Source organism: Brienomyrus brachyistius, chromosome 2 (genome assembly GCF_023856365.1).
Source record: "Brienomyrus brachyistius isolate T26 chromosome 2, BBRACH_0.4, whole genome shotgun sequence".
NCBI classification, from domain to species: Eukaryota; Metazoa; Chordata; class Actinopteri; order Osteoglossiformes; family Mormyridae; genus Brienomyrus; species Brienomyrus brachyistius.
The window spans coordinates 36,696,849-36,714,575 of record NC_064534.1 but is presented as its reverse complement, the minus strand read 5'-3'; the positions used below and the strand labels follow the sequence as shown (position 1 = coordinate 36,714,575).

Here is a 17,727-nt window from a genome sequence, read left to right as displayed (position 1 = left end):
ATCCAATCGGCAGCGCCGGACCCACACCCAACATTCACCAAACTACTCAGCCGGCAGCCTACCACAATTATTCCATTCTTTCCGCATCCGCACACTTCCTTCTTTTTAACTCATTTTCACTACCGCACAGGTTAATCGCCGCACGTCCCCCGCCGGCAAACATTACTCCTTTGCCTACTGCATGCAGGCTTCTCTTAACGACCCTCTGTTATCAACTCCGCTAACAGCCACAAAATCTCCGCCGCACGAAGCCCACTGGTAGCTGTTGAATCACATGCTTCCCCAAAACATCGCGCTGTCAGAACACTGGGAGCTACACACACCAACAAGTCCATACTGCAGGCTGCAGCCAGAACAATTTTCTACATTCAAACATCGACGGCCTCTTCTCTCTAAAAATTCACCAGACCGCTTCTACCACCAGCAAAGAAGTTTCCATCCCTAATTCCTCTGTGATTCCCACTAACCTAAACATTAAGCTGGCATTGAAGGGTGTGAATTACCCCGGCCAATCTGTTCTTTTAAATACAGCTTTTAGCAAGTTTTGAAAGGAGAAGAGCAGAACTTGCTATGCCAATAATATCGAGTCTTCTGTGGCGAAGTGGTTTTTGCATAGAAAACAAAGCGGTCAGTTGAAGAGGAATAATATCAGTACTTTGTTTAAAACTGTGTGTAAAAAAGCTGTCTCTTTATCATTAACAATAAGTTGTAAAACGTGAATGGGGAGTGACAGTCTTCAAGTTTGTGAGAAGATCGCGCCCTGGTGGAATAAAGGCACGAACAGCTTACAGCACCTAGAATTACCAGGAAGTATTTAGAGTAAAACGGTTTCTAAAAGCTGCCTTTATGAATGAGAGAAAAAAAAAAAATATATATATATATATAAAATAGTAAAATGGAAGGGGAGTGATAGATTTAAATTAATCGTGAAGTGGAGCGCCCCCTGTATAAAGTAAAAGTGAGAAAAGCTTACAGCACCTGGTATTCCCAGGTGGTTTCCCATCCAAGTACTAACCAGACCCTACCCTGCTTAGCTTCCGAGATCAGACGAGATCGGGCGTGTTCAGGGTGGTATGGCCGTAAGCGAGAGAAACTACCAAAAACAGCCCTTTTGCATTACACGCCTCTATACATGCCAGTTGGTCCCATTGGATACTACTAATGTTCTTTTTTTTTTTTTAATCTGACTCAGACTGCAGCCCCACCATCCAATCGGCAGCGCCGGACCCACACCCAACATTCACCAAACTACTCAGCCGGCAGCCTACCACAATTATTCCATTCTTTCCGCATCCGCACACTTCCTTCTTTTTAACTCATTTTCACTACCGCACAGGTTAATCGCCGCACGTCCCCCGCCGGCAAACATTACTCCTTTGCCTACTGCATGCAGGCTTCTATTAACGACCCTCTGTTATCAACTCCGCTAACAGCCACAAAATCTCCGCCGCACGAAGCCCACTGGTAGCTGCTGAATCAGATGCTTCCCTAAAACATCGCGCTGTCAGAACACTGGGAGCTACACACACCAACAAGTCCATACTGCAGGCTGCAGCCAGAACAATTTTCTACATTCAAACATCGACGGCCTCTTCTCTCTAAAAATTCACCAGACCGCTTCTACCACCAGCAAAGAAGTTTCCATCCCTAATTCCTCTGTGATTCCCACTAACCTAAACATTAAGCTGGCATTGAAGGGTGTGAATTACCCCGGCCAACCTGTTCTTTTAAATACAGCTTTTAGCAAGTTTTGAAAGGAGAAGAGCAGAACTTGCTATGCCAATAATATCGAGTCTTCTGTGGCGAAGTGGTTTTTGCATAGAAAACAAAGCGGTCAGTTGAAGAGGAATAATATCAGTATTTTGTTTAAAACTGTGTGTAAAAAGCTGTCTCTTTATCATTAACAATAAGTTGTAAAACGTGAATGGGGAGTGACAGTCTTCAAGTTTGTGAGAAGATCGTGCCCTGGTGGAATAAAGGCACGAACAGCTTACAGCACCTAGAATTACCAGGAAGTATTTAGAGTAAAACGGTTTCTAAAAGCTGCCTTTATGAATGAGAGAAAAAAAAAAAAAAAAAATATATATATATATATATATATATATATATATATATATATATAAAATAGTAAAATGGAAGGGGAGTGATAGATTTAAATTAATCGTGAAGTGGAGCGCCCCCTGTATAAAGTAAAAGTGAGAAAAGCTTACAGCACCTGGTATTCCCAGGTGGTCTCCCATCCAAGTACTAACCAGACCCTACCCTGCTTAGCTTCCGAGATCAGACGAGATCGGGCGTGTTCAGGGTGCTATGGCCGTAAGCGAGAGAAACTACCAAAAACAGCCCTTTTGCATTACACGCCTCTATACATGCCAGTTGGTCCCATTGGATACTACTAATGTTCTTTTTTTTTTTTTTTATCTGACTCACACTGCAGCCCCACCATCCAATCGGTAGCGCCGGACCCACACCCAACATTCACCAAACTACTCAGCCGGCAGCCTACCACAATTATTCCATTCTTTCCGCATCCGCACACTTCCTTCTTTTTAACTCATTTTCACTACCGCACAGGTTAATCGCCGCACGTCCCCCGCCGGCAAACATTACTCCTTTGCCTACTGCATGCAGGCTTCTATTAACGACCCTCTGTTATCAACTCCGCTAACAGCCACAAAATCTCCGCCGCACGAAGCCCACTGGTAGCTGCTGAATCACATGCTTCCCCAAAACGTCGCGCTGTCAGAACACTGGGAGCTACACACACCAACAAGTCCATACTGCAGGCTGCAGCCAGAACAATTTTCTACATTCAAACATCGACGGCCTCTTCTCTCTAAAAATTCACCAGACCGCTTCTACCACCAGCAAAGAAGTTTCCATCCCTAATTCCTCTGTGATTCCCACTAACCTAAACATTAAGCTGGCATTGAAGGGTGTGAATTACCCCGGCTAATCTGTTCTTTTAAATACAGCTTTTAGCAAGTTTTGAAAGGAGAAGAGCAGAACTTGCTATGCCAATAATATCGAGTCTTCTGTGGCGAAGTGGTTTTTGCATAGAAAACAAAGCGGTCAGTTGAAGAGGAATAATATCAGTATTTTGTTTAAAACTGTGTGTAAAAAGCTGTCTCTTTATCATTAACAATAAGTTGTAAAACGTGAATGGGGAGTGACAGTCTTCAAGTTTGTGAGAAGATCGTGCCCTGGTGGAATAAAGGCACGAACAGCTTACAGCACCTAGAATTACCAGGAAGTATTTAGAGTAAAACGGTGTGTAAAAGCTGCCTTTATGAATGAGATAAATATATATATATATATATATATATATATATATATATAAAATAGTAAAATGGAAGGGGAGTGGTAGATTTAAATTAATCGTGAAGTGGAGCGCCCCCCGTTTAAAGTAAAAGTGAGAAAAGCTTACAGCACCTGGTATTCCCAGGAGGTCTCCCATCCAAGTACTAACCAGACCCTACCCTGCTTAGCTTCCGAGATCAGACGAGATCTGGCGTGTTCAGGGTGGTATGGCCGTAAGCGAGAGATGCTACCAAAAACAGCCCTTTTGCATTACACGCGTCTATACATGCCAGTTAGTCCCATTGGATCCCACTCCTGGTTTTTTTTTTATCTGACTCACACTGCAGCCCCACCATCCAATCGGCAGCGCCGGACCCACACCAAACATTCACCAAACTACTCAGCCGGCAGCCTACCACAATTATTCCATTCTTTCCGCATCCGCACACTTCCTTCTTTTTAACTCCTTTTCAGTACCGCACAGGTTAATCGCCGCACGTCCCCCGCCGGCAAACATTACTCATTTGCCTACCGCATGCAGGCTTCTCTTAAAGACCCTCTGTTATCAACTCCGCTAACAGCCACAAAATCTCCGCCGAACGAAGCCCACTGGTTGCTGCTGAATCACATGCTTCCCCAAAATGTCACGCTGTCAGAACACTGGGAGCTACACACGCCAACAAGTCCATACTGCAGGCTGCAGCCAGAACAATTTTCTACATTGAAACATCGACGGCCTCTTCTCTCTAAAAATTCACCAGACCGCTTCTACCACCAGCAAAGAAGTTTCCATCCCTAATTCCTCTGTGATTCCCACTAACCTAAACATTAAGCTGGCATTGAAGGGTGTGAATTACCCCGGCCAACCTGCTCTTTTAAATACAGCTTTTAGCAAGTTTTGAAAGGAGGAGAAGAGCAGATAATATGCCAATAATATCGAATATTCTGTGGCGAAGTGGTTTTTGCATAGAAAACAAAGCGGTGAGTTTAAGAGGAATTATATCAGTACTTTGTTTAAAACTGTGTGTAAAAAGCTGTCTCTTTATTATTAACAATAAGTTGTAAAACGTGAATGTGGAGTGACAGTCTTCAAGTTTGTGAGAAGATCGCGCCCTGGTGGAATAAAGGCACCAACAGCTTACCGCACCTAGAATTACCAGGCAGTATTTAGAGTAAAACGGTGTGTAAAAGCTGCCTTTATGAATGAAAGAAAAAAAATATATATATAAAATAGTAAAATGGAAGGGGAGTGATAGATTTAAATTAATCGTGAAGTGGAGTGCCCCCTGTATAAAGTAAAAGTGAGAAAAGCTTACAGCACCTGGTATTCCCAGTAGGTCTCCCATCCAAACACTAACCAGACCCTATCTTGCTTGGCTTCCAAGATCAGACGAGATCGGGCGTGTTCAGGGTGGTACGGCCTTGAGCGAGAAAAACTACCAAAAACAGTCCTTTTGCATTACATGCCTCTATACATGCCAGTTAGTCCAAGTGGATCCTACTCCTGTTTTTTTTTTTTTTTTTATCTGACTCACACTGCAGCCCCACCATCCAATCGGCAGTACCGGAACCACACCAAACATTCACCAAACTACTCAGCCGGCAGCCTACCACAATTATTCCATTCTTTCCGCATCCGCACACTTCCTTCTCTTTAAGTCCTTTTCACTACCGCACAGGTTAATCGCCGCACGTCCCCCGCCGGCAAACATTACTCCTTTGCCTACCTCATGCAGGCTTCTCTTAACGACCCTCTGTTATCAACTCCGCTAACAGCCACAAAATCTCTGCCGCACGAAGCCCACTGGTAGCTGTTGAATCACATGCTTCCCCAAAACGTTACGCTGTCAGAACACTGGGAGCTACACACGCCAACAAGTCCATACTGCAGGCTGCAGCCAGAACAATTTTCTACATTGAAACATCGACGGCCTCTTCTCTCTAAAAATTCACCAGACCGCTTCTACCATCAGCAAAGAAGTTTCCATCCCTAATTCCTCTGTGATTCCCACTAACCTAAACATTAATCTGGCATTGAAGGGTGTGAATTACCCCGGCCAACCTGCTCTTTTAAATACAGCTTTTAGCAAGTTTTGAAAGGAGGAGAAGAGCAGACCTTGCTATGCCAACAATATCGAGTCTTCTGTGGCGAAGTGGTTTTTGCATAGAAAACAAAGCGGTGAGTTGAAGAGGAATTATATCAGTACTTTGTTTAAAACTGTGTGTAAAAAGCTGTCTCTTTATTATTAACAATAAGTTGTAAAACGTGAATGGGGAGTGACAGTCTTCAAGTTTGTGAGAAGATCGTGCCCTGGTGGAATAAAGGCACGAACAGCTTACAGCACCTAGAATTACCATGCAGTATTTAGAGTAAAACGTGTGTAAAAGCTGCCTTTATGAATGAGAGAAAAAAGAAATATATAAAATAGTAAAATGGAAGGGGAGTGATAGATTTAAATTAATCGTGAGGTGGAGTGCCCCCTGTATAAAGTAAAAGTGAGAAAAGCTTACAGCACGTGGTATTCCCAGGCAGTCTCCCATCCAAGTACTAACCAGACCCTACCCCTGCTTAGCTTCCGAGATCAGACGAAATCTGGCGTGTTCAGGGTGGTATGGCCGTAAGCGAGAGCCGCGAACAAAAACAGCCCTTTTGCATTACACGCCTCTATACATGCCAGTTAGTCCCATTGGATCCTACTCCTGTTTTTTTTTTTATTTATCTGACTCACACTGCAGCACCACCATCCAATCGGCAGCGCCGCACCCACACCAAACATTCACCAAACTACTCAGCCGGCAGCCTACCACACTGTAATCCCAAAAGTTATTTGCATTCAAATGGTTTAGCTATAATCACTGATGGTAATTAATTTTCTCTGTAAAACTAAAATCATATTACTGTGTCAGACAGAACTCATTGGTTGAAGCTTTTTGCACTTAACCTATATTGTTTTGCATGTGATGCACTAAAATGAATACATTTAACATGGTTCTTTCTATTTTAAGTTTATTCTAATAAATAGTTTAAGTTCAATTTTTATAAGAGAATAAGTTTTAAACTCAACAATCAAATAATAAAAGTAAATTTGATGTTTACTGATTATGTTTAGTTGAAAGTACTTTCACTATTTTTAAGTTTTTGTTGCCCCTCCCATATTTTTCCCGCTGGAACCGAAGAGACTTCTGGACTTGTTTGTCAGAAGAAATGAAGACAAGTCGTTTTTGGTGGTTTTGCCAGGGCTTGGACATGTTTGTTTCAGTCTTCAGTCGATAGGGAGTACTTTTCCTCAAACCTTCACGCAAACTGGTGAGTTAAATCTTTGTATTTCAACGTTAAGCAAAAATAGTTGCATGTTACATTACGCAAATGTGCACGCTAATTCAATCTACAGTGAACCCTCGTTTACCGCGTTACGTCCCAAAAACAACCCGCAATAAGTGAAATCCGCAAAGTAGTGAAAAGTATTTATTATGTAAGGAATAATTGACGACGGGCCGTTGATTATTAGAAAAATAATGCACACCCGAGGTGGTGATTCGCGTCGTGGCCGTTACACCTCGGGTGTGCATTATTTTTCTAATAATCAACGGCCCGGAGTCAATTATTCCGCTTATACTACGGTTGCCACACATCAAGACATCGATCAGATGATATATTTCAAGGGATTCGTCCGGTTTTTCTACTTAAATCGCTATTGTGAGTAGGATTATTTCTTCCGCATCTCATCCAACGACTCTTTTGCGAGTTCCAAAACGTCATTTTAAAGCTGGCGATGGAGGCTTGAGCCGTTGATAGCAGACTAATGCAGTTAATAATGAAGTTATTAGAAAGAGAGCGAGAGAGACAGAGACACGCAGAGAGAGAGAGAGAGAGCTGTGTGTGTGTCCCTCAACAGTGTTATGAAGCACCGTCTCTGTCCGTTGTCTGCTTTAAGATGCAGCGCTGTTAATAACGTTAACGTTACCTCGCTAGTGAGAAATGTCATGTGTAGCCTTTAAGTTGCTACACTAGGCTAACGTTAACTGATAAAATCGTCAGGGCAGCGCTGACAACACGTTTTTGTGTGAGTGTGTAACCGTAGTGTGCGTGTACAAGGACGTGTGATTGCAGTAATGAGACAGAAAAGCTTGTGCATGTATATTTATTTCGTTGCATTTTTCTATTTATTGCAATAATAAATGAAACACAAAAATCCTGAGGTATAGGCTATCAATATTATTTGTTGTACCTGCAATAATAATGAAAAAAATCATGCAGCAGGCCTACCAGCTGTATTATGTTTAATTTTCGATTCATGCTACAACTTAATTTATCTAGACCTACATGTATTATTACAGTTAACTATGCGAAGTGATATGGAACTGTGATGCGGTCAAGAGAGCTGCCTGGAACTACGTTCGCCGTGCGTTTCCCTGAAAATAATGCACACCTCATCAACGTTCGTCAGCCAATCAGATTCAAGCATTCAACGGCCCCGTAGTATAAAAATGTTTTAAGGCTGTAACCCCCACAGACTTAACCCCTACTCATGCGTAATGGTTCTAGCATCTTCCTCGTCCATCCAAACCGCGCGGTTCCATTGTGTGACGTGAGCACATCCAAACAGTGTTCAGGGTTAAGGCCCATATTAATGCTCAACGTAAAATACGGATACGTGTGGAGTGTTTCAAACGGTCTTTCCGTTGATTTCGTCCAAATAAACGGACAAATAAACCTGTCATTATTCTCTGCACAGCCGCGCTCTGACGCTCAAAGTAATATGAATGAATTTGAAATGTTGAAACTTGTAGAAACCAGTATTGTATGTTTATTTTTTTCTATGTTTTTATCCTCAGGAAAGAAACAACATAAACCAGGAAAAAAGGTTGGAACCAGGAATACCTACTATAAAGGTGAATGATAGTACACAGAAAGAAACTTCACTTGACATTATTTAAAAAGTAGGGGTTTCCACAGGCAATGCAAGTTAATTATAGAGCATACAGTAATGCCTACACAATATGAAACAAAGTGCTGTATGTATTTATAGATTAATAATGATGAGGATTTACTGGTCATGAATTTAGAATGGACTTCTAAATCCAATACAGTTTGTTTGGCCTAAATTGCAGTCAGTATTTTATTAAACCTTTGGACACTCAGACACCTTCAACTTACAAAATAAACAGCCACCACTTGTCGTTACAGAAAAACCTAAATGTACACTTGCTGTCTTATAAATACAGCTTTTTAATCAGTAATCATTGTTGTACGTTTGCAGATTTGAAAGATTATGCAAACATGATGTGGAAATGCAAGTATTGCAATTTTATCTGTGAGAAGAGAGGACAGCTCTTGAAACATTTAAGGCTAAAACATGGGACATACACAAGAACTGAGCCTTTTCCTTGCTTACATCAAGAATGTTTATGTACGTTCAAGTCTTTGAATGCACTTAAAATACATCTATCCAGATTTCACTCTAAAATCACAGATCAGCAACCAACAAACCCTAATGTAAATTTCTGCTGCATGTCATGTGACTTCATTGTATCTTGCTCTGAAAGAGAATATTTGGGTCATCTACGAAGTACACATTTAAAAGTAAATCACAATGTTCAATGCCCATTTAAACACTGTGACTTTCAAACTAGTGTGTATGCCACATTCAACTCGCACAAAAGTAAAATGCACAAAGAGCAATCTTGGAAGGATTTCAAGCCTGAAATAATTGTACGTGATGAAGTGGCAAATGAAAGTGAAAATGAAGAAGAGCAAATGCAAACATCTGAACCCGAAGACCTAGAAACCTTGTCAGAAGCCTCTGATGATGATGTAGATGATTTAAGAAAACAACTTGAGCACAATGTAGCATCTCTGTTTTTGAAAATGCAAACTATTTTGCATATCCCAGAAAGTGCTACCCAAGAAGTGATTGAGTACCTTTGCCAAATACATGACATGTCACAGCCACTTTATTTCAGTACTGTCAAGTCGGTGCTGATAAAATTTTATCCAAATGTGGATGATTCACTTGTAAAAGAAATTGTTGGTGCTGTTTCTGAGAGCAATGTTGTGACATCATTGTGTGGAAAACATGGAAAGATGAGCACCCAGAAAAGACGAGCTGCCTATGTGCGAAATGAGTTTCCCTTGGTAATGCCAGTAGAATATCGTGTAGCAAAAGGCACAAAAACAGTTGTGTACGTGCCCATACAAAGTATGTTGACAAAACTGTTAAACAAAAGTGAAATTTTGGATAAAGCAATGGCAGAGAACCTGCATGCCTCAAATGAATTTAGTTCATATGCTGATGGGGAGCATTTCAAAGAAAATACACTACTTTCAGGGGATGAGTTCACCATTGCGCTTATCTTGTACATAGATGACTTTGAGGTAGCAAATCCACTGGGAACCTCGAAACTAAAACATAAAATGTGCGCCGTGTACTGGACTATTGCTAATCTACCTGCAAAGTATAGATCTACACTCAACTGCATTCAGCTTGGTCTCCTTTGCAACACCACCACTGTTAAACAGTGTGGATATCAGAAAGTGCTTGAGCCTCTAATTAATGATTTGGCCACATTAGAAAAGCACGGTGTTTTTGTGGAAAAGTTAGGTGCAAGTATCAAAGGAACAGTATCGTTTGTTGTTGCCGACAACCTTGCAGCCCATTCTCTTGCAGGCTTTCAAGAAAGCTTTACAGTTCAGAAATTTTGCAGATTCTGTATGGCATCCAAAAGTGACATCCAACAACATGATGCATGCTCTGGTGTCTTTCAGATCAGAGACCAAATAAATCACGACAGGCATGTTGAAGATGCGTTAAAAGACCCACATTGGGATCTGCTGTTAAGAAAAATGAGCCTTCCTTCATTTTAGTACCATGTACAGTACCTCTATACTGAGTGTAGAGGGTTGAGCAGGGAAACCACCTCATATAGTAGTGATTTGGACATGGAGGGATAGAAATTGCAACTTAAATTACTTTAAGATCAGCTTTGAAGTGTTTGCTTTGCTTTTGGCCCAAATAGGTCACACAATATTTTAATCCAGAATGTTTGGACACAGTTTATATTTCATGCAAAATTTAGTTGTTGTTTTTTTGTCTGAAATTAAATGTAAATTAAATGTATGCATAATTTCTAGAAATGTTGAAACATTAGATTAAGCAGAGGAATAGAGCTAAATTTGGATATTCCACAAATTGGGCAAAATCATTGTCCAAAACAAAGTAAAAAATAGTGCTGAAAATGTCATCAAAACATGCAGTTAAATGTGAGAAAATATTACACAGGATGGTCCATTTGGTAAATGTAAAATTGTAAAGGTACCCACAGATAACAAAACATTTTGTTTCTGCACTCTGATAAAAGCCACCTTGGCTGAAATGCATTGGGTAATTTTTTTAATTGAAGGCCATGATAAAATAAAGGCTTGTAACTTTTTCATAACAGACAGAGTGCCTTGGTTTTTGTTTATTTGTCTGTGGGTACCTTTACAAGTGGACCAGAGTAGAAGAGTGAACCAATGGACGGTGTTAGATGAAGCTCATCATCTTTATTTCAAATGTAAAATGCAGAGGACAAACTTCATTATACAGTTGTATAATGACAATAAGCCTTACAGATTCCCCAGATTTTCCGTTTTTTTTTTTTTTTTTTTTTTTTTTTTTTTACAATTAACTTGTACTTAAATAATAAACAGCATTTATAGAAATACAATACTTTGACCTTTTATACTTGTGTTACTCTCCACCAACAGGTTAACTCACTGTTTTTCCCCCCTCTGTAGAATGCTGCTGATGGTGACCTTGAAATCCCAATAGGAATCATCTTCAATGGTGAAAACGGAAGTCCAGAGCAAGAACTGAACCCCTCCCAACTGGGGATCCTTCTAGAGGGCAATGTGGTTATGGATTCCATCTGCAGTCTTCCTTTGGCAATGTGTCTCCTGTTCGGACTGACTTATGCACTCCACTTGGAGTACCCAAAGTGCATGAAGAATACCTTCCTGTTTATCCAGCAGATTATGCTGAATCTGGGACGAAACGATCCTCCTCCAAAACTCCAAAGGCTAAAAAATGAGCTTTCAATGTGAGATACTGAGATATGTTCTTACCTTAGCTTTGAAGAGTTGATGCATACCAGTAACCCTAGTGCACTCTGAAGCATAGACTGAGTTACTGGGGGGATGAAGAAGTGCTCCTACAGTGTTATTACACCTTGTAATATAGTACCCCTTCTTATCGGCTTAGAAAATCCACACATTAAATTTAGTTAAACTAAACTTGGAAGAGTGTCACTTTGAGGCTTTGCTCCATTTGCATGACTGAGGGCACGCACAAAGACAAAACTGGTACACATCAACTCGTCAAAGCTAAGGTAAGAACATATCTTATGTAAAATCAGTGACCTATTCCTTTAATTTCATTGTCTCGCTGGGGCCATTCCTTATTCCATAGTTTTTATTTTTCCAAGTTAAAATATTTGTGGAAATAAGTTTTACTGTTACAACTTGTTACCCAGAGTGTCACACCAAAGTTCTTTACTTGTGATACACAGTTTTATCTGTTTAAAAGGATTGTTTTAAAGAAAATGTTTTATATGAAGTTCAATTGTGCACTTGTTTCACTTACTGTGAAAAAAAAACTACCTCAGAGACCACAAATAAGTTCTTGTCAAAAAGTGTCTTGGAATAACTGAAATATTGAAATAATGTTTCTGAAAGAAATGTTTTCTTAGAAGCGCCATGTGTAAAAATTGTAATACTGTTCAAAGGAAAACAAAAGTCTTGTTTTGTTATAAATAAAGTAAAAAAAAAAAACACTTTAGTGTTCTTTGGTTTTGAGTGTGTTTGCCTTGACATATTAAGTTTTAGTAATAATAATACATTTAATTAAAAGACGCTTTTAATTAAACAATATGCAAAAAAATGAGTTTTGTAATATTAGCACCACTTAAACAATTGAGTTTTTTCTATTAGTATTAAGTTAACTGTACTTAAACAAATTATTTTTTAAATATTGAATACTTAAACAGTTTAGGTAGTGATGACTCAATATAGTACATTGTGACAATTTTACTTTTAAGTTTACTCTACTAAATCAGTTGATTTTTGGTTTTGGGTTGATTACTCAAATCATTTGAAGGGAATCGGTTTCCTCAAACGATTTAAGTGGATTGAACTTATCCGGGTTTACAGTGCACAATTATTCCATTCTTTCCGCATCCGCACACTTCCTTCTCTTTAAGTCCTTTTCACTACCGAACAGGTTAATCGCCGCACGTCCCCCGCCGGCAAACATTACTCATTTGCCTACCGCATGCAGGCTTCTCTTAAAGACCCTCTGTTATCAACTCCGCTAACAGCCACAAAATCTCCGCCGCACGAAGCCCACTGGTTGCTGTTGAATCACATGCTTCCCCAAAATGTCACGCTGTTAGAACACTGGGAGCTACACACACCAACAAGTCCATACTGCAGGCTGCAGCCAGAACAATTTTCTACATTGAAACATCGACGGCCTCTTCTCTCTAAAAATTCACCAGACCGCTTCTACCACCAGCAAAGAAGTTTCCATCCCTAATTACTCTGTGATTCCCACTAACCTAAACATTAAGCTGGCATTGAAGGGTGTGAATTACCCCGGCCAACCTGCTCTTTTAAATACAGCTTTTAGCAAGTTTTGAAAGGAGGAGAAGAGCAGATAATATGCCAATAATATCGAATATTCTGTGGCGAAGTGGTTTTTGCATAGAAAACAAAGCGGTGAGTTTAAGAGGAATTATATCAGTACTTTGTTTAAAACTGTGTGTAAAAAGCTGTCTCTTTATTATTAACAATAAGTTGTAAAACGTGAATGTGGAGTGAAAGTCTTCAAGTTTGTCAGAAGATCGCGCCCTGGTGGAATAAAGGCACGAACAGCTCACAGCACCTAGAATTACCAGGAAGAATTTAGAGTAAAACGGTGTGTAAAGCTGCCTTTATGAATGAGAGAAAAAATATATATATAAAATAGTAAAATGGAAGGGGAGTTATAGATTTAAATTAATCGTGAAGTGGAGCGCCCCTTGTATAAAGTAAAAGTGAGAAAGGCTTACAGCACCTGGTATTCCCAGGAGGTCTCCCATCCAAGTACTAACCAGACCCTACCCTGCTTGGCTTCCGAGATCAGACGAGATCGGGCGTGTTCAGGGTGGTATGGCCGTAAGCGAGAGAAGCTACCAAAAACAGCCCTTTTGCATTACACGCCTCTATACATGCCAGTTGGTCCCATTGGATCCTACTAATGTTCTTTTTTTTTTTTTTTTATCTGACTCACACTGCAGCCCCACCATCCAATCGGCAGCGCCGGACCCACACCAAACATTCACCAAACTACTCAGCCGGCAGCCTACCACAATTATTCCATTCTTTCCACATCCGCACACTTCCTTCTTTTTAACTCCTTTTCACTACCGCACAGGTTAATCGCCGCACGTCCCCCGCCGGCAAACATTACTCCTTTGCCTACTGCATGCAGACTTCTCTTAACGACCCTCTGTTATCAACTCCGCTAACAGCCACAAAATCTCCGCCGCACGAAGCCCAATGGTAGCTGCTGAATCACATGCTTCCCCAAAACGTCACGCTGTCAGAACACTGGGAGCTACACACACCAACAAGTCCATACTGCAGGCTGCAGCCAGAACAATTTTCTACATTCAAACATCGACGGCCTCTTCTCTCTAAAAATTCACCAGACCGCTTCTACCACCAGCAAAGAAGTTTCCATCCCTAATTCCTCTGTGATTCCCACTAACCTAAACATTAAGCTGGCATTGAAGGGTGTGAATTACCCCGGCCAATCTGTTCTTTTAAATACAGCTTTTAGCAAGTTTTGAAAGGAGAAGAGCAGAACTTGCTATGCCAATAATATCGAGTCTTCTGTGGCGAAGTGGTTTTTGCATAGAAAACAAAGCGGTCAGTTGAAGAGGAATAATATCAGTACTTTGTTTAAAACTGTGTGTAAAAAGCTGTCTCTTTATCATTAACAATAAGTTGTAAAACGTGAATGGGGAGTGACAGTCTTCAAGTTTGTGAGAAGATCGCTCCCTGGTGGAATAAAGGCACGAACAGCTTACAGCACCTAGAATTACCAGGAAGTATTTAGAGTAAAACGGTTTCTAAAAGCTGCCTTTATGAATGAGAGAAAAAAAATATATATATATATAAAATAGTAAAATGGAAGGGGAGTGATAGATTTAAATTAATCGTGAAGTGGAGCGCCCCCTGTATAAAGTAAAAGTGAGAAAAGCTTACAGCACTTGGTATTCCCAGGTGGTCTCCCATCCAAGTACTAACCAGACCCTACCCTGCTTAGCTTCCAAGACCAGACGAGATCAGGCGTGTTCAGGGTGGTATGGCCGTAAGCGAGAGATGCTACCAAAAACATCCCTTTTGCATTACACGCCTCTATACATGCCAGTTGGTCCCATTGGATCCTACTAATGTTCTTTTTTTTTTTTTTTTATCTGACTCACACTGCAGCACCACCATCCAATCGGCAGCGCCAGACCCACACCAAACATTCACCAAACTACTCAGCCGACAGCCTACCACAATTATTCCATTCTTTCCGCATCCGCACACTTCCTTCTTTTTAACTCCTTTTCACTACCGCACAGGTTAATCGCCGCACGTCCCCCGCCGGCAAACATTACTCCTTTGCCTACTGCATGCAGGCTTCTCTTAACGACCCTCTGTTATCAACTCCGCTAACAGCCACAAAATCTCCGCCGCACGAAGCCCACTGGTAGCTGCTGAATCACATGCTTCCCCAAAACGTCGCGCTGTTAGAACACTGGGAGCTACACACACCAACAAGTCCATACTGCAGGCTGCAGCCAGAACAATTTTCTACATTCAAACATCGACGGCCTCTTCTCTCTAAAAATTCACCAGACCGCTTCTACCACCAGCAAAGAAGTTTCCATCCCTAATTCCTCTGTGATTCCCACTAACCTAAACATTAAGCTGGCATTGAAGGGTGTGAATTACCCCGGCCAATCTGTTCTTTTAAATACAGCTTTTAGCAAGTTTTGAAAGGAGAAGAGCAGAACTTGCTATGCCAATAATATCGAGTCTTCTGTGGTGAAGTGGTTTTTGCATAGAAAACAAAGCGGTCAGTTGAAGAGGAATAATATCAGTACTTTGTTTAAAACTGTGTGTAAAAAGCTGTCTCTTTATCATTAACAATAAGTTGTAAAACGTGAATGGGGAGTGACAGTCTTCAAGTTTGTGAGAAGATCGCGCCCTGGTGGAATAAAGGCACGAACAGCTTACAGCACATAGAATTACCAGGAAGTATTTAAAGTAAAACGGTGTGTAAAAGCTGCCTTTATGAATGAGAGAAAAAAAAATATATATATAAAATAGTAAAATGGAAGGGGAGTGATAGATTTAAATTAATCGTGAAGTGGAGCGCCCCCTGTATAAAGTAAAAGTGAGAAAAGCTTACAGCACCTGGTATTCCCAGGAGGTCTCCCATCAAAGTACTAACCAGCCCCTACCCTGCTTGGCTTCTGAGATCGGATGAGATCGGGTGTGTTCAGGGAGGTATGGCCATAAGCGAGAGACGTAACCAAAAACAGCCCTTTTGCATTAAACGCGTCTATACATGCCAGTTAGTCCCATTGGATCCTACTCCTGGTTTTTTTTTTTTTTTATCTGACTCACACTGCAGCACCACCATCCAATCGGCAGCGCCGGACCCACACCAAACATTCACCAAACTACTCAGCCGGCAGCCTACCACAATTATTCCATTCTTTCCGCATCCGCACACTTCCTTCTCTTTAACTCCTTTTCACTACCGCACAGGTTAATCGCCGCACGTCCCCCGCCAGCAAACATTACTCCTTTGCCTACTGCATGCAGGCTTTTCTTAACGACCCTCTGTTATCAACTCCGCTAACAGCCACAAAATCTCTGCCGCACGAAGCCCACTGGTAGCTGCTGAATCACATGCTTCCCCAAAACGTTGCGCTGTCAGAACACTGGGAGCTACACACACCAACAAGTCCATACTGCAGGCTGCAGCCAGAACAATTTTCTACATCCAAACATCGACGGCCTCTTCTCTCTAAAAATTCACCAGACCGCTTCTACCACCAGCAAAGAAGTTTCCATCCCTAATTCCTCTGTGATTCCCACTAACCTAAACATTAAGCTGGCATTGAAGGGTGTGAATTACCCCGGCCAATCTGTTCTTTTAAATACAGCTTTTAGCAAGTTTTGAAAGGAGAAGAGCAGAACTTGCTATGCCAATAATATCGAGTCTTCTGTGGCGAAGTGGTTTTTGCATAGAAAACAAAGCGGTCAGTTGAAGAGGAATAATATCAGTACTTTGTTTAAAACTGTGTGTAAAAAGCTGTCTCTTTATCATTAACAATAAGTTGTAAAACGTGAATGGGGAGTGACAGTCTTCAAGTTTGTGAGAAGATCGCGCCCTGGTGGAATAAAGGCACGAACAGCTTACAGCACCTAGAATTACCAGGAAGTATTTAGAGTAAAACGGTTTCTAAAAGCTGGCTTTATGAAAGAGAGATAAAATATATATATATATAAAATAGTAAAATGGAAGGGGAGTGCTAGATTTAAATTAATCGTGAAGTGGAGCGCCCCCTGTATAAAGTAAAAGTGAGAAAAGCTTACAGCACCTGGTATTCCCAGGTGGTCACCCATCCAAGTACTAACCAGACCCTACCCTGCTTAGCTTCCAAGATCAGACGAGATCGGGCGTGTTCAGGGTGGTATGGCCGTAAGCGAGAGACACGACCAAAAACAGCCCTTTTGCATTATACGCGTCTATACATGCCAGTTAGTCCCATTAGATCCTACTCCTGGTTTTTTTTTTTTTTTATCTGACTCACACTGCAGCACCACCATCCAATCGGCAGCGCCGGACCCACACCAAACATTCACCAAACTACTCAGCCGGCAGCCTACCACAATTATTCCATTCTTTCCGCATCCACACACTTCCTTCTTTTTAACTCCTTTTCACTACCGCACAGGTTAATCGCCGCACGTCCCCCGCCGGCAAACATTACTCCTTTGCCTACTGCATGCAGGCTTCTCTTAACGACCCTCTGTTATCAACTCCGCTAACAGCCACAAAATCTCCGCCGCACGAAGCCCACTGGTAGCTGCTGAATCACATGCTTCCCCAAAACGTCGCGCTGTCAGAACACTGGGAGCTACACACACCAACAAGTCCATACTGCAGGCTGCAGCCAGAACAATTTTCTACATTCAAACATCGACGGCCTCTTCTCTCTAAAAATTCACCAGACCGCTTCTACCACCAGCAAAGAAGTTTCCATCCCTAATTCCTCTGTGATTCCCACTAACCTAAACATTAAGCTGGCATTGAAGGGTGTGAATTACCCCGGCCAATC

At 41.3% G+C, this 17,727-nt stretch overlaps 1 long non-coding RNA gene, 7 other non-coding genes and 2 pseudogenes across 9 annotated transcripts; 1 reads left to right on the top strand and 9 right to left on the bottom strand.

The window, feature by feature from the left end:
* Positions 1-966: 966 nt before the first annotated feature.
* On the bottom strand, positions 967-1,085 carry LOC125732836 (5S ribosomal RNA). The gene has a single exon (XR_007392201.1). It is a non-coding gene; the product is annotated as a 5S ribosomal RNA (ribosomal RNA).
* A 1,118-nt stretch (positions 1,086-2,203) lies between these two features.
* Positions 2,204-2,322, bottom strand: LOC125734200 (5S ribosomal RNA). The gene has a single exon (XR_007393523.1). It is a non-coding gene; the product is annotated as a 5S ribosomal RNA (ribosomal RNA).
* Positions 2,323-3,420: 1,098 nt separating this feature from the next.
* LOC125733748 (5S ribosomal RNA) lies at positions 3,421-3,539 on the bottom strand. The gene has a single exon (XR_007393085.1). It is a non-coding gene; the product is annotated as a 5S ribosomal RNA (ribosomal RNA).
* A 1,070-nt stretch (positions 3,540-4,609) lies between these two features.
* LOC125732234 (5S ribosomal RNA) lies at positions 4,610-4,728 on the bottom strand (annotated as a pseudogene).
* A 1,076-nt stretch (positions 4,729-5,804) lies between these two features.
* LOC125731870 (5S ribosomal RNA) lies at positions 5,805-5,924 on the bottom strand (annotated as a pseudogene).
* A 183-nt stretch (positions 5,925-6,107) lies between these two features.
* Positions 6,108-12,111, top strand: LOC125715703 (uncharacterized). Of its 2 annotated transcripts, XR_007384152.1 has the most exons (3): positions 6,108-6,607; positions 8,137-8,193; positions 11,078-12,111. It is a non-coding gene; the product is annotated as an uncharacterized LOC125715703 (long non-coding RNA). The 2 variants fall into 2 exon arrangements; XR_007384151.1 differs by lacking the exon at positions 8,137-8,193.
* A 1,268-nt stretch (positions 12,112-13,379) lies between these two features.
* LOC125732373 (5S ribosomal RNA) lies at positions 13,380-13,498 on the bottom strand. Its single transcript, XR_007391754.1, has one exon. It is a non-coding gene; the product is annotated as a 5S ribosomal RNA (ribosomal RNA).
* Positions 13,499-14,580: 1,082 nt separating this feature from the next.
* LOC125737280 (5S ribosomal RNA) lies at positions 14,581-14,699 on the bottom strand. Its single transcript, XR_007396546.1, has one exon. It is a non-coding gene; the product is annotated as a 5S ribosomal RNA (ribosomal RNA).
* A 1,079-nt stretch (positions 14,700-15,778) lies between these two features.
* Positions 15,779-15,897, bottom strand: LOC125736109 (5S ribosomal RNA). The gene has a single exon (XR_007395392.1). It is a non-coding gene; the product is annotated as a 5S ribosomal RNA (ribosomal RNA).
* A 1,077-nt stretch (positions 15,898-16,974) lies between these two features.
* On the bottom strand, positions 16,975-17,093 carry LOC125733270 (5S ribosomal RNA). Its single transcript, XR_007392620.1, has one exon. It is a non-coding gene; the product is annotated as a 5S ribosomal RNA (ribosomal RNA).
* Positions 17,094-17,727: the final 634 nt, after the last annotated feature.